Raw genomic sequence first — 13264 nt, 5'->3', positions numbered from 1 at the left:
AAAGTAAACCATGTGCAAACTGGAGTTCGTTGAGTTACTGGTAACAACTTACTTTGCACACACCTCATAGCACACTGGCTAATAGCCTCCGCCAAGTAACCAACATGAAGGCACTTTGCAAACACATGCAGTGCTTTTACATATTATGCTATTAGATCTTCACAACATGACAAGTAGGTATTAGCCCTATCATACCTATTTTATGATTATCCAAACAGAGGTCTCCAAAAGTTAGGAAACCTGCATAGTCACAGAGCCAGTGGAGCCAGAGATGAGGCACGGACAGGCTGCCCTCCTTCCACCTGCCACGCCCCTCTTGCCCAACTCATGAGGTCCAAAGTTTTCTCAAAAAACTGGTTGATGTTGATGTTGGAACCTGGAGCATTGCCCTCCAGCAGACAGGCAGGCCTGGACATTGGCATGTCACCATGGGGCCAATCTGATAATTTCCAGTTGGGATCCAAGAAAAAGAAAATCTCTCCACATGCCAACAACATTGTTACTAAGTTCTCTTGACGCAGCTAACCACCAACAGTGACCCCAAACATTTGGTCTCTCCAGGGTTTGTATGGGAGGTGGGGGGCAGCTGGGCATGTAGCCTTGTGCATTTGGCACTTGGAGAGGCAGGGACAGAGGTCTGAACCCTGCACAGGGGCTGGCTTTGGGAAGCATGCCCAGCAGGCATGTGGAAGTTCATTGCATTAAGGTGAATTATACCAGGTGAGATGAGTACAGGACAAGGAAGTAGAAGTCGGCCCTGCTTTTCAAAATCAGCCTAGGGCTGTTGTCCCCAGAAGAGATCAACCTCAGGGGAGACAAGAGTCTTAGACACAAAACAAAAGAGTAATAAGGGAGGAAGCAAATGAAGTTGCTTATCTCATTTATTTATTTTTCTCTCCCATTTCCGCCTATGCTCCTTCAACTGAGCTCCCCCAAGTCTCTGGTTTCCTGGCCACTATCTGGCCAATAACCTCCACATGAGCATCCCTGGCCCCTCAGTGCTCCCTGTAATCTCTTGTCCAGGCTTTGCTGAGGATGATATTTACCGCCACACAGGATTTCCGTAGGTGATAACAGCAGGGCCTGGTTGGCTTGTCCCTCTGTTCATATCCAACCCTCTGCTTCTCGCAGTGTCTTCTTACAGCAAGGGAAGAATCCTAATTTCTCCCAAGAATGTGATTCTCTTTAAGTGTCTTACCTACACCCAGCAACTAAGCCAGCTCCTGGATGAGCAACCCCTCACTCTCATATCCTCAACACTTTGGATTAAGAGTTTACATTTTTTTTTTAAAGGCAGGGCACAATGGCTCATGCCTGTAATCCCAGCACTTTGGGAGGCCGAGATGGGAGAATTGCTTGAGGCCACAAGTTTGAGACCAGCCTGGCCAACATAGGGAGACTCCATCGCTACAAAAAATTGTTAAAATTTAGCCAGGCATGGTGATGTGCCCCTGTGGTCCCAGCTACAGTCCTGGGCAACAGAGCAGGTCGCTGCCTCTAAAAAAATGTAAAAGATAAATGTAAAAATCTGGTCTGTTCTGCTTTGTGTGTGTATGGAGCCCCACATGGAGAGCCAAGAGACATAAGAGGTGCTGAGGTGAATTTTCCGAGGCAGGTCACCCACTCACAAATCTCTAGTCTGAGGATCAGATTGTGGGACTAACCTCCAGAACCTTCCTCACCAGCACTTGGACAGGCATTGTCAATCCAGGTCCCCACAGGAATGGGACCCTTGATGGCCATTCTCACAGAAAATATCCCCACCCCACCACATTCACTCACCCCAGGCTGTTAGCTTTTCACTCAAAAAATTATGTGCCTTACAGGATGATGTGTTCTTTGTTTTTTAACTTCCTACTGATGCGTAATGCACATTCAGACAAGTACACAAGTCAGAGCTCAATACATTTTCACAAAGTGGACAAACACTTGTCATCTGCACCAGATCAATAACAGAGTATTTCCCATGGCCAGGAGCCCTTGTCTGCACCTTGGCCTCCTCACTGCGCACCTCCTTCCCACCCAGTGCAACCACTGTCCCGACTTCGAGCACCACACATCAGGTTTGCCTCCTAGGGGTCACTTTTCAGAAGCTGATTCCAGAAATGCACAAAGAAGACTTTCCTTTTTCTTCATCAATAATGCCTGAAGTTGGGGAGGCTTCTGGAGCCTGTCTTGGGTGTTCTATGTTACTTATAACTGTCAAGATCCCTAACCCTCAACACCACATAAACTGGAGGAATCATAGAGACAGAATTATCTCAGAGAGAAACACGGCGGTGGGCAGCCAGCCAAGCATGGAGGAAAGTGAGATGAGATCAACAAGATGAAGGCATTGTCAAGAGGCAGGAGCTGCAAGAGGCCAGGGCCCCCAGGGACAGCCTGCAAAGAAGGCAGGAAACTTAAATATATGCTCATATTTTTACCAAAGGGAGAGGGAAAAGAATTCCAACCCCTTCCCACAGTCTTCCTCCCATCATTGTCTCTTTCCATTTCTTCCCCATTCTAGAGACACTATTGTAAGCAAAAACACACCCTCTACCTCTTTACTGCAAACACTCATTGCACAATAGAAATATAATGTGAGACATATGTAAGTTTTTACTGCAGTAAAAGACATATACCATAAAATTGACTATTCATGGCATGTAGTACCTTCACAATATTGTGTAACTGACACCACTACCTGGTTCCAGAACATTTTAATCATCACAAAAGGAAACCCAGTACCAACTACACAATCATTTTCCATCCTCAAAACCATGGTTAATGCCACAAAGCAGATGGCAATGCCCAAGTTATATGAGTGTTACACGGGCCTCTTCCATCCTCGTCAAGGGGAATGCTAACCTTCTCTTCTTCTTTTTTAGACAGAGTTTTGTTCTTGTCACCCAGGCTGGAGTGCAGTGGTGCGATCTCGGCTCACTGCAACCTCCACATCCTGGGTTCAAGCAAATCTCCTGCCTCAGCCTCCCGAAGTAGCTGGGATTACAGGCACCTGCTACCACGCCTATCTAAACTTTTTGTATTTTTAGTTGAGACGGGGTTTCACCATGTTGGCCAGGCTGGTCTTGAACTCCTGACCTCAGGTGATCCACCCGCCTCAGCCTCCCAATGTGCTGGGATTACAGGCCTCCACACCCATCCAATCTTTTCTTCTTTACATGAAACTCACATATGTAATTTAAAATTTTTTAGTAACCACATTAAGAGGTGAAAAGAGACAAATGAAATTAATTCTAATGCTTTCTTTAACCCAGTATTATACAAACTATTATCATTTCACATGTAATCATTATTTTAAAAAAATGATTACTAAGATAGCTTACATTTTCACTTGTACTGAGTCTTTGAAATTGGATGTGTGTATTTTACATACACAGCACATCTTAATTTGTACTGACATGTGTCAAGCACTCAACAACCACACATGGTTAATGGCTATCATGTCAGACAGTACAGTTCTAACCAATTCATAAGACGCTATCAATATCCTAAATCACCTTTTTAAAAGGTGATTCTTACATATGTAAAGATTCTAGGCTATAGTTTTAATATAAATTTTATCAATTTTAATTAACAGAAGTGTTAATTGAAAAGTTAATATCAATGTTAATAGAGGCTGGGCGCAGTGGTTCACACATATAATCCCATAGCATTTTGGGAGACCAAGGTAGGTGGCTCACTTGAGCCAAGGAGTTCAAGAACAGCCTGAGCAGCATAACAAAACCTCAGCTCTACAAAAAATATGAAATTTAGCCAGGCAGGCCTGGGTCCCAGTTACTCAGGAGGCTGAGGTGAGAGGATGGCTTGAACCCTGGAGGCAGAGGTTGCAGTGAGCTGAGGTTGCACCACAGCACTCCAGCCTGGGTGACAGAGTGAGACCTTGTCTCGGAAAAGAAACTTAATATAAATTTACTTCCTTAATTATAAAAAATATATTTGGAAGCTACAGAAAAAAAAGTGCCTAAGTTCTAAAACAAGGGCAAGGATGATCATTTTTTAGCACTAGGTGCGTTAGGACTTCTTTGTGGTTCTTTGCTCATGGTACAGCAAATGGAAACTAAAGGTGGAAAACTAAATTGCCACACAGCCACTTACCCAGAGACAAACATCCAGACGTCCAAAAGGTCGTGACTGTCAGCATACAAGGCCAGGCACGGTGACCCCTGGGGACAGTGGCAAGTTTGTCCCATGGCCTGACAACCCTTCTGTTTCATCAGCAATTCTCTAGCATACCAGGAGCTTGCACCAGCCAAATCTAGAAACCTGGACCCAGCCCAGCATCATGGGAAGCTGCCCTGGCAGTTTTAGGAGATGCAGTTGGTCCCTTCCACCAGGGCCTTGTGGAAGATCCATCTAGGATGGTCACACCTTTGCGCCTATGCAACCATGCGCCCAAGCATCCCAACTCCGTCACCACCGGAGCCCCCTCCCTTGTGCTGCCTGGTGTTTACTGGGGAGTTCATGAAGACTCCCTTTCTCAGGAAGTCTTTAAAAGGAGGGGAAATGTCCCTTTTGTTGAGGACTCAGGTGGGAAGAGGAGTGAAGGCAAGGGACGTATTCACTGCCCTTTCAAAACCCCTTCCAACCTCCAGATCTTTCCAGCATTTCCTCTCACATACATTTGGACCTAAGCTTAAAAATATGATCTGGGTAAGGAGGATGTTGGTTAACTAGTTTGTATCTAACAGCCCTTCCAACCCAAACATTCCAGGGTACTAGGACGCCATTCATTTCTCCACCCACACACACACAGACACCCACACACTCTGCTCGAGTCTCCAGTTCCACCCCATAGAGGAGAGCACGCAAAGGAATGAGAATATATCTCCTCAGCCCTGCTAATTCACAGGGAATACACAGATGGCTAAAAAGAAGCAATCTTATTTAGCCATCTGTGCTCAGAAAGAAGGAAATCTAGCAGAAACCAGAGCAGATATCCAAGAATGCAAAAATATTTTGGGGGGCATGCTTTGTGCCACAATGCCCCAAGTTGGAAAAAAATGTGTCATTTCATATGTTTATAACAACATCTGATTTAATATTATACAGTTTTGCTTCGTCGCAAACCAGAACAAATACTGTCAGATTTATAACATCCTTCTATTCTGAGACTTAAGTAATCATAGTTAGTAATGGAGCCATTCCACAGCTTAAGGGAAAGCTTTACAATTCTTCGGACCTAGGACTCCTGAGAGGGAGGTTATTTTCAAGAAGAATTTAAGGTTTTAAAGCTCCCAGTGGAGCTTGAAATTCATCCCTTCCATTTCACATGAAAAGAGTTTCCTCTGAAGCTTGGCTGGGAAGGGGGAAGAGAGAAAAACCAGTTGGCACACAGACTCCCACTGAGCTTAGAGAAGGGCCATGTTCATCAACATTCCCAACCTTTACCTTGCCTTTTTTTTAGAAAGAAAGAATGAAAGAAAGAGGAAGGAGGGAAGGAAGGAAGGAAGGAAGGAAGGAAGGAAGGAAGGAAGGAAGGAAGGAAGGAAGGAAAAGAAAGAATGATTTTACCATTGGCTCTCTTGCTTTTAAAATTGCTAATGCTGTATTTGGGACGCCCTTATTTGTTGATTCACTAAAAGGCACTAATTGATTTTTATAAGGAAATTAAATTTTCTTACAAAACATGCTTTCTCATTTACTCCCCCACACATACATGCACACATGGTCATTTATTACATGATTTGTGCACAAGTGTTAAGTCCCAAATGTTGCCTCTGCTTGGCTGATGAATTCAGGATTTGTTAATGATGTGGTCATTGACTGTTTCATGGAGGCTCAGATTGTAGGTTTGGTGTCTTCAGAGTTTTGCTCCCCTTCGGGGCATACATGGTCCTCTGCTGCACCCAAAAGTGGGGCTGTGGTCTCCTGAGGGCTGGCGGAGGTATGTTTGGATCAGTGTGACCCCATCACCCAAAATGAGCACATCCATGCTTAGCCATGAAGTATTCTAATGGGTTCCATTTATCTCAGAAAGCCAGAATTTGTTACTCCGGTATTTCTTTACACACCACTAAGAAGAATGTCAACATTAATGTGGGGTGAGTAGGGGTGATGGAAACTTGGTCTACAGAAACTCAAGTAAAAGTTTAGAACAGCTTAGAGTCTTTACAAAAATGAGAATGTCTGGGTTCCATTGCAGAACTACTAAATCAAGATATCTGAGAATCTGACACAGGAACCTACTTTAGCCATGGTTCACAGGTGATTCAAATACACACACCAGTCTTAAAGATCCTTTCATTAACTCATAAGCAATTGTTTCAAAACAAGATTGTAGGATCAAACCAGTTTCCAGATGAAGGTACTAACACTCTTTGAATTCATTCTTGCCAACTTATTTTTTAGCATTGCTGGAAAGCACAAGCCTTGAGTTCTAATTCTAGCCCATCACCTGCAATGCGGACAAGTTACTTAACCTCCCCAAAGCTCAGTGGCATGCGTCATGCATTCAAGAAAAGAGTGATGATGACACAGAAGCAGCTTACCAAAGACCTGCACATCCATCCTACCTCACTGGGTCGTCAGCAAGATCTCATCACATAAAGGGGATGAAAGTGCACTGTGGGCTTTACGGCACTTTACAAATGCAAAGTACACTTCCAACGTGGTCCTACTGGGTTTTGTTTGTGGGGTTTTGTTTTATTTTATTTTGTTTTGAGATCAAAATATCTGCTTTATTTCTGATAGAAATTCCACTGCTTTTGTATTCCTAAACTACATCCTCCAGCCTAGTTTTATCAATAATACTGAATCCTAACATTGAGTTTATCTCCCCAGCCTTAGGCAGAACTGGGAAACTGCAGGCATCTCCCAGCTAGGGAAGGGCCTTTTCTGCCAAAATCACCATTTGGACCAAAGGGACCAGGGTCCCAGCACCTTGAAGGCAGCAAGAGCCCAAGTAGAAAAGAGAAGGAGAAAGAGCGGAGCTCAAGCTCACGACTTCTAAATATACCGGTCAGATCTCTGCCAAGCAGGAGAGTATGAGGAGGCAGAGAGGGGCCAAGACTAAGGGCTAAGGGATGTCTCTTTATTTGGACACATTAGGGATAAGTGTGATTATAACACATTTATTATAGCTAAGTTATCTCTATCCCCAAATTCCTCAATTTTTTGTTCCTTGAGTCCATTATGTTAAACATTACGCCTATAGTCATATATAGGTATACATATACAATAGGGATAGCATCTTCACAGAGGGAATCAACTCCTACCCCCACCTCCAGTCACCGCCATGTACATCTTCCTAGAAGGGTGCTGTGTGTTTTTGCCCTATGAGGTTCTGAGATGGGCCAGTACACTACATTGTGTTCTTCAAGGCCTTTCTGTAGTAAAGACAAAAATTGCAGATCCTTTTCATTTTCCATCTCAAATTATATCCAGACATCGCTCTGACCAACATAACCTATCAGAAACTGTGCAGCAAAATCAAGTGATATCACAAAGGTAACCCGACAATAAAATCACAGTAAGAGGCTCTAGATTTGAACATAAACCTCCTCAACATCAAGTTACCAAGGAGTCTCAAGTCCAAAATTAAATTCCAAGTTAAGGACCAAAGAAGGCAAAATGAGAAATTAAAATCTTAAGTTACCTCACTCTCAAGTTCAAAAGCATTAAATCGCAATTTCATATTCTTTTTGGTGTCAGCAAGAAGAGTTCTGAATGGGCTGCGTGGGGCTGGTTTTCCTTCAGCAGCAGCAGCCCAGGATGCCTTTCCAGGAATGGACTTCAGAGTTTGGATTAATGCAACTCCAAGTCTCTGAAGAGTTGCCCCTTTTTAAATTATTTTTCTTAAATTGTGGTAAAATATACACAAGATAAAATATACCACCATCACCCCTTTTTTTATTCTTTTAAAGACAGGACCTTACTCTACCATCCAGGCAGGAATATAGTGGTGTGATCAGTAGCTTACTGTAACCATGAACTCCTTGACTCAAGCTGTCTGCCCACCTCAGGCTTCTAGGCAGCTAGGGCTAAAGGCATGCACCACCAGGCCTGGCTAATATTTTCATTTTTTGTAGGCACAGTGTCTCACTATGTTGCCCAGGCTGGTCTTGAACTCCTGGCCTCAAGTGATCCTCTTGCCTTGGCCACCATAACCATTTTTTTTAAAGTGTACAGTTCAGGAGTATTAAGTACATTCACTTTGTTTTGAAAACCATCTCTGGAACTCTTTCCATCTTGCAAAACTGAAACTCTATACCCATGAAACAACAACTCCTCATTCTCCATTCCCCAGCCACTGGCAGCTAGCATTCTACTTTCTGTTTCTATGAGTTTGACTGCTCTAAGTATCTCATATTAGTGGAATCATACAGTATTTCCTTATATGACTGGCTTATTTCACTTAGTGTAATTTCCTCAGGTTCATCGATGTTATAGCATGTGTCAGAATTTCATTCTTTTTCAAGGCTGAATGATATTCCATTGTATGTATAGGCTACATTTTGTTTATCCATACATCTATCAGTGGACATAGGCTGTTTCCTTTTTTTTTTTTTTTTTTTTTTTTTTTTTTAATTAATGCTGCTATGAACATGGGTATATGTACTCACTTTTTAAATTGCTCAAGAAGTTCAACCAATACAGCAGATGATCACGGCACAAATTTAGACAATAACCCAGTCCCCAGTCACAGATAATTTATCCAGGCAAAACTCATTCCTAAAGCCCAATAAATACTTGGTGTTGCCAAAAACGACAGCAGATTCAGAAGAGAAAGGTGCTTTAGAAAATTCTTCAAAGGGAAAAAGAGTAAATGGTTTTAATTGAAGTGTTCTTCATTTATTGCCAGGTGACTATAACATTTGGAGAGGCTAATTACGGCACTGAGGTTTTCTTTCTTTTTTTTTTTTTTTTTTCCATATCTGGGGGAAATAAACTCATTTCTGTAAACAGTCTGCTCTGACAGTAGCATTTGAGACATTACTACTTTAAATGCATTTTCATGGCTCAAAATAAAAACACTATTATAAAGTGTTTCTTAAGGATTTATTTTCTCCCTAAGAAGCTTAAAATGTGGACACCACGAATAATGACCCAAACTTGTGAGTGTGGCATAACAAAGAGAAAATAAAGCACTCACCCTGTCCTCCTGATCATGCCCAGAACACTGTCTGACAACGTGTGGCTTGCCAACTGGAATGATGCAAAACGTCAAACATACATCTGCGGAAAAGGGGCTTGTCCCACAGGAAGCAAGCTATTGGGGAACGGGGAGAATGATAGAATTAGAAATTTAGGACACAGTATAACTCAGAAAAATGTTGGCTGGGCAGCACATTGCTAAGACTTGAAATCTTTATTTTGTTTCTCTTTTCAAAAGCCCTGTGAGCGTAATGAGAAGAATACAGCTTTAAGAACTAAGATTCACCCCATCAGGCATTAATGGTGTCCAGAAACTATGTGAATAATCTTACTCGACATCCCCAAGACGTTTATATCTGTCCAACGCAAAATCAGAGGGGGGAGCATGTTAGTTTTCTCAGCCTTTTGATAGCACACATACAAGATCTCATAGCCCCACAAAAAGCTCTAAATATATTCTCTAGGACTTCGACTGCCTTAAAATATGGACTTGCATTTATCTTGGCCACATTAACGAGATCTGTTTGACCAATACATTTATATTTATGATGACTAAGGGCAGATTATAGTTGTTAAAATTTGTCCTTGGGACATGAAAACACTCCTCTGTCATTAATACATTTTGTAATATAAACTATGATGTCAGGTCAACATAAAGGGTAAAAACGTTCCTAAAGTATGCACACATCATTTTTTAAAGCAATTGAGCCTAATGGAATAACAAAGGTCATCATAACAAACCATTACAGCCTTGGTCTTGACAACTCTGGCCACAGAAGAACCTCCAAGAAACCATCATCATTCCTCCAATGTTATGGCATCCAGACGACAGGAATGGCTCGCAAATGAGTCATACGGGCTCAGATCCGCGGTAGCTATGTGAGCGCTGGACGATCAATTATTCATGTGTTTACAAAGAGCTTTCCTGGTTGATGTTAACCAGAGCTGCCTGCAACGAAGAGCTCTCCAGCTGTCCTCGGCCGTCCCAGGCCTTGGACTAACAAGAGGCTTTAATTGCTGGGCAAGTCATGTGGAAGGTGCCCCTCCCCTAGACCCAATAAACTCAATCTCTCTGAGACTTCATTAGGTGTAAAAATGCTAATCAGAAATAATTATGACAACAATACTTTATTTACAGTACTCCCAGTAAATTCTAAACAGGGAGACAGAAGTTAGACTCGACTTAGTTTCCACAGGGTTCCACCAGGATTGGAGACGGACCAGTACCAGGTCAGGAATTGGTAGAGGGCATAAGAGACACCAGTGAAGAGGAGGGACTAGGGGTTGTGGATTTCACAAAAAAGGTAAAAGGAAGAGCAGCCTAGAATGCTCTGCGAAGGTAAAGGAGCATGACTGAGGACCACCAGCGGTGAATGCATTAGATTGGTCAACAAATAGCCAAATGTGAGTGAACTTGACCTTCCCATCAAAAGTGGCCTTGGAAGAAGCTGAATGGGAAGTCACTTCTCAGTCCTTTCTGTTACCCTACACAACCTACAGCCTGTCCAGGAAGAATAATAATGTAATTAAGGCAACTCTTCTCTCTCAGCCAGGCCACAGAGCATGGGAGCAGGTGCTCCAGCACCCAATCCTCAGCTGTGTTAGGAGGGAGAGAGAGGTTATAGTCAGAGCTGTGCCCGAGCCTCTTCCTTTGAAGACAGTGTGATTGGAGGAGACCACGGGATGCCTCAGGTACTTTTCTATTGTCCCAATTCTAAGAACATTTGTGGTACCAAGCCAGAGTCTTCCTCTTGCTTGAAATTGGGTAACTTTAGATATTATCATAACTCATTCACCCATTTCAAAGAAAGTAGTGGAGCAAACAACGTCTGATCTCACAGATAGCAAAGCACAGTAGTGCCTCATGCAGATGTAGGTAGGGTCAGGGCCATAGGACCCTGAGGTAATTCTGCCTCATAGGATGGGACGCAACAGTAGATGAGAGGAGTTGCAATAGAAAGGAAAAGCTAGCGAAAGAGAAACAGCGCATGCCTCCCTGCTGCATGGCGCATCCTGGAGCACTTTCATCACAGGTATTGTTGTAACTTACACCACAGGTATTGCTGTAAGGGTGGGACTAGAGCGAGTCTGGGTTACCTTCCCTCACCCTGATCCATTATTGGATATCCAGGAATGCAAGTGTGGAAAATGATCCCAAAGAAAGAAGTGCTTCTCCCTAAGGCTCACAACAGGAGAGACACTTCCCCACACCTCCTTTAACCTATCAAGTCCCAGTTCCATCCTTTTACCCCAGCAGAAGCAACAAGGGAGAGGACAAGAGGAAGCATCCCAAGAGAGGTCTCCTTCACACGGGGACACTTTTAACTTCTTCAGTGTTCCCATGAGTGGACTTCTCCTGCTAATTGGGATTCCTTGACTGGCTGACTCTCTGTCTGAAGATCAGAGGTGTATTTCTCAAAAGACAGTCAAAAACAGATCTTTCGGAAGGGTGGCATAAAACACAGATGTCTTCATGCAGGACTCTCCAGAGCCTTCTGCCTTTAAAGAGAAATGAGGCAAGGAGGACTTTCCAAACTTACTGGTCCATGGAATTCTTTTTAGGAGCAACCCTAAAGGCAAACTTTCGGAATTCCATGGACCAATAAGACATTGGGAAATGCAGTGTTAGGGTGTGCTATCAACACCCCGATTACACCTATAATCAATGTCTGGTCTGAGAGCCACTCTGTCACTTTCAAGAGACTTTAATGTATCTGTTCTCCACTATCATGGGTTGCTTTAATTTGCTACACTCTCAGAATGCCCAGAGCACTTGCCTGGAGTTTCAGCTCACCATCACTGTTGGTGACAGCCTCATAGATGGTTTCCCAAAGTCCCATTTGGCTAGTGCAGTTTACCTGACCTCCCCATGCACTCTTACTAAATTGGCAGACCTTCACAAGCTCATCTGCTCACCCCACCCTATTATCAGTAAAGGGAGAAGGAAAGCAGGAATGTGTCTCCCTGTAGGACAACTGCCTGAATTCTATCAGCCCACCCTGATTTCTTCCTGCCTTCGTATGCATAAGTTGCTGCTCTGGTCTTTCAGTTGCAGGTTTCTAACATTTTCTGTGGAATAGCTGCAAAAGCAAGCCTTTAGGCAGCCCCTCTGGAGCCTGGCCCACATTGTCCTTTTCAAGACCTTCAGCTCTGAGTTTGTGACTCTCCACTGCCCTGCACAGAAGGAGACGCCCACCGAAGGTAGATACTTTGTCCTGACCCCAAACGTCCATCATCCGCTGTTGTAAGATCTGAAAATCTGGGCTGGCCTACATTCCCAATCCTACATTTTAAGTGGAATAGTGTGCAAATGCTCAGTATCCAAAATAAATGGGACATCAGCTTTGTCTCTGGCATTAACCAACTCATTAAGTATAAAATAAACACAAGTAAATGGCCTTTAAATCTCACTGACAGAAAGCTTGGCAACTACTCTGAGATTCTAGAGGTCACTGGAACTTCTCTCTTCAAACAAGAATCTTCCTCACAGTGTGACAGAATGGCAGGTCTGCCCAGTGAGGAGGGTTTCTGGGTGCTCCCTTCCATCTGGGAGCTGCCCTGCAGAGCTAGCTACCCCGAGAGCCTGTCCATGGAGAATGAGGGGTACTGCCTGAAGTGTGACCTTTGGCACTGATCAGGCGTGGAGAAGTGGCTGTTTGTTCTTACAAGTGGTTAAAATTCAGGACTAAGGCGTTCACTTGCCATTAATTATAAATACCTACCAAGAGCCACCAAATCCAACCTTGGGTTTCTGATTTCTCTCTACCTATTGGCTATTCCCAGAGAGCCAATGTTCACGTGGTTTCCTAAATCCCATGTACGCTCACTGTCCCATGGGTCCTCCAGGTCCCATTAGTAATGCTACTTGCTGAACACTTCACTTTGTCTCCATCTATCTATAGTTTCATCATCAACTGGACTTGTTGGGGAAGGTGATGGCTCAAGTTCTCTGGATAACTGATGTAATTCTTCACCTGATGCCAAGTGTGCAGAAAACAAATTGTAGTCATTCACCAACCAGAAAACAAGCACATGTACCTCTTAGCTCAGAGCTTCACCTCAGGCCACATTTCAGCGATTACTGACCTCTTTTATAAAACCAAAGTGAAAAATGCACAGCTTTTGGTAAAAAGCACGTTGACTTGATAGTCCTTCAAAGGTGGGT

General features: G+C 43.4%; 1 pseudogene; it reads right to left on the bottom strand.

Moving 5' to 3' along the window:
• Positions 1-2754: 2754 nt before the first annotated feature.
• LOC116559092 lies at positions 2755-2872 on the bottom strand (annotated as a pseudogene).
• Between the last annotated feature and the right edge of the window lie 10392 nt (positions 2873-13264).

The sequence above is a fragment of the Sapajus apella genome, unplaced genomic scaffold (genome assembly GCF_009761245.1).
Source record: "Sapajus apella isolate SASKATOON/1434 unplaced genomic scaffold, GSC_monkey_1.0 scaffold22, whole genome shotgun sequence".
Lineage (NCBI taxonomy): Eukaryota > Metazoa > Chordata > Mammalia > Primates > Cebidae > Sapajus > Sapajus apella.
Note: the sequence above shows the minus strand (reverse complement) of the source record. Positions and strands in the feature narration are given on the sequence as shown.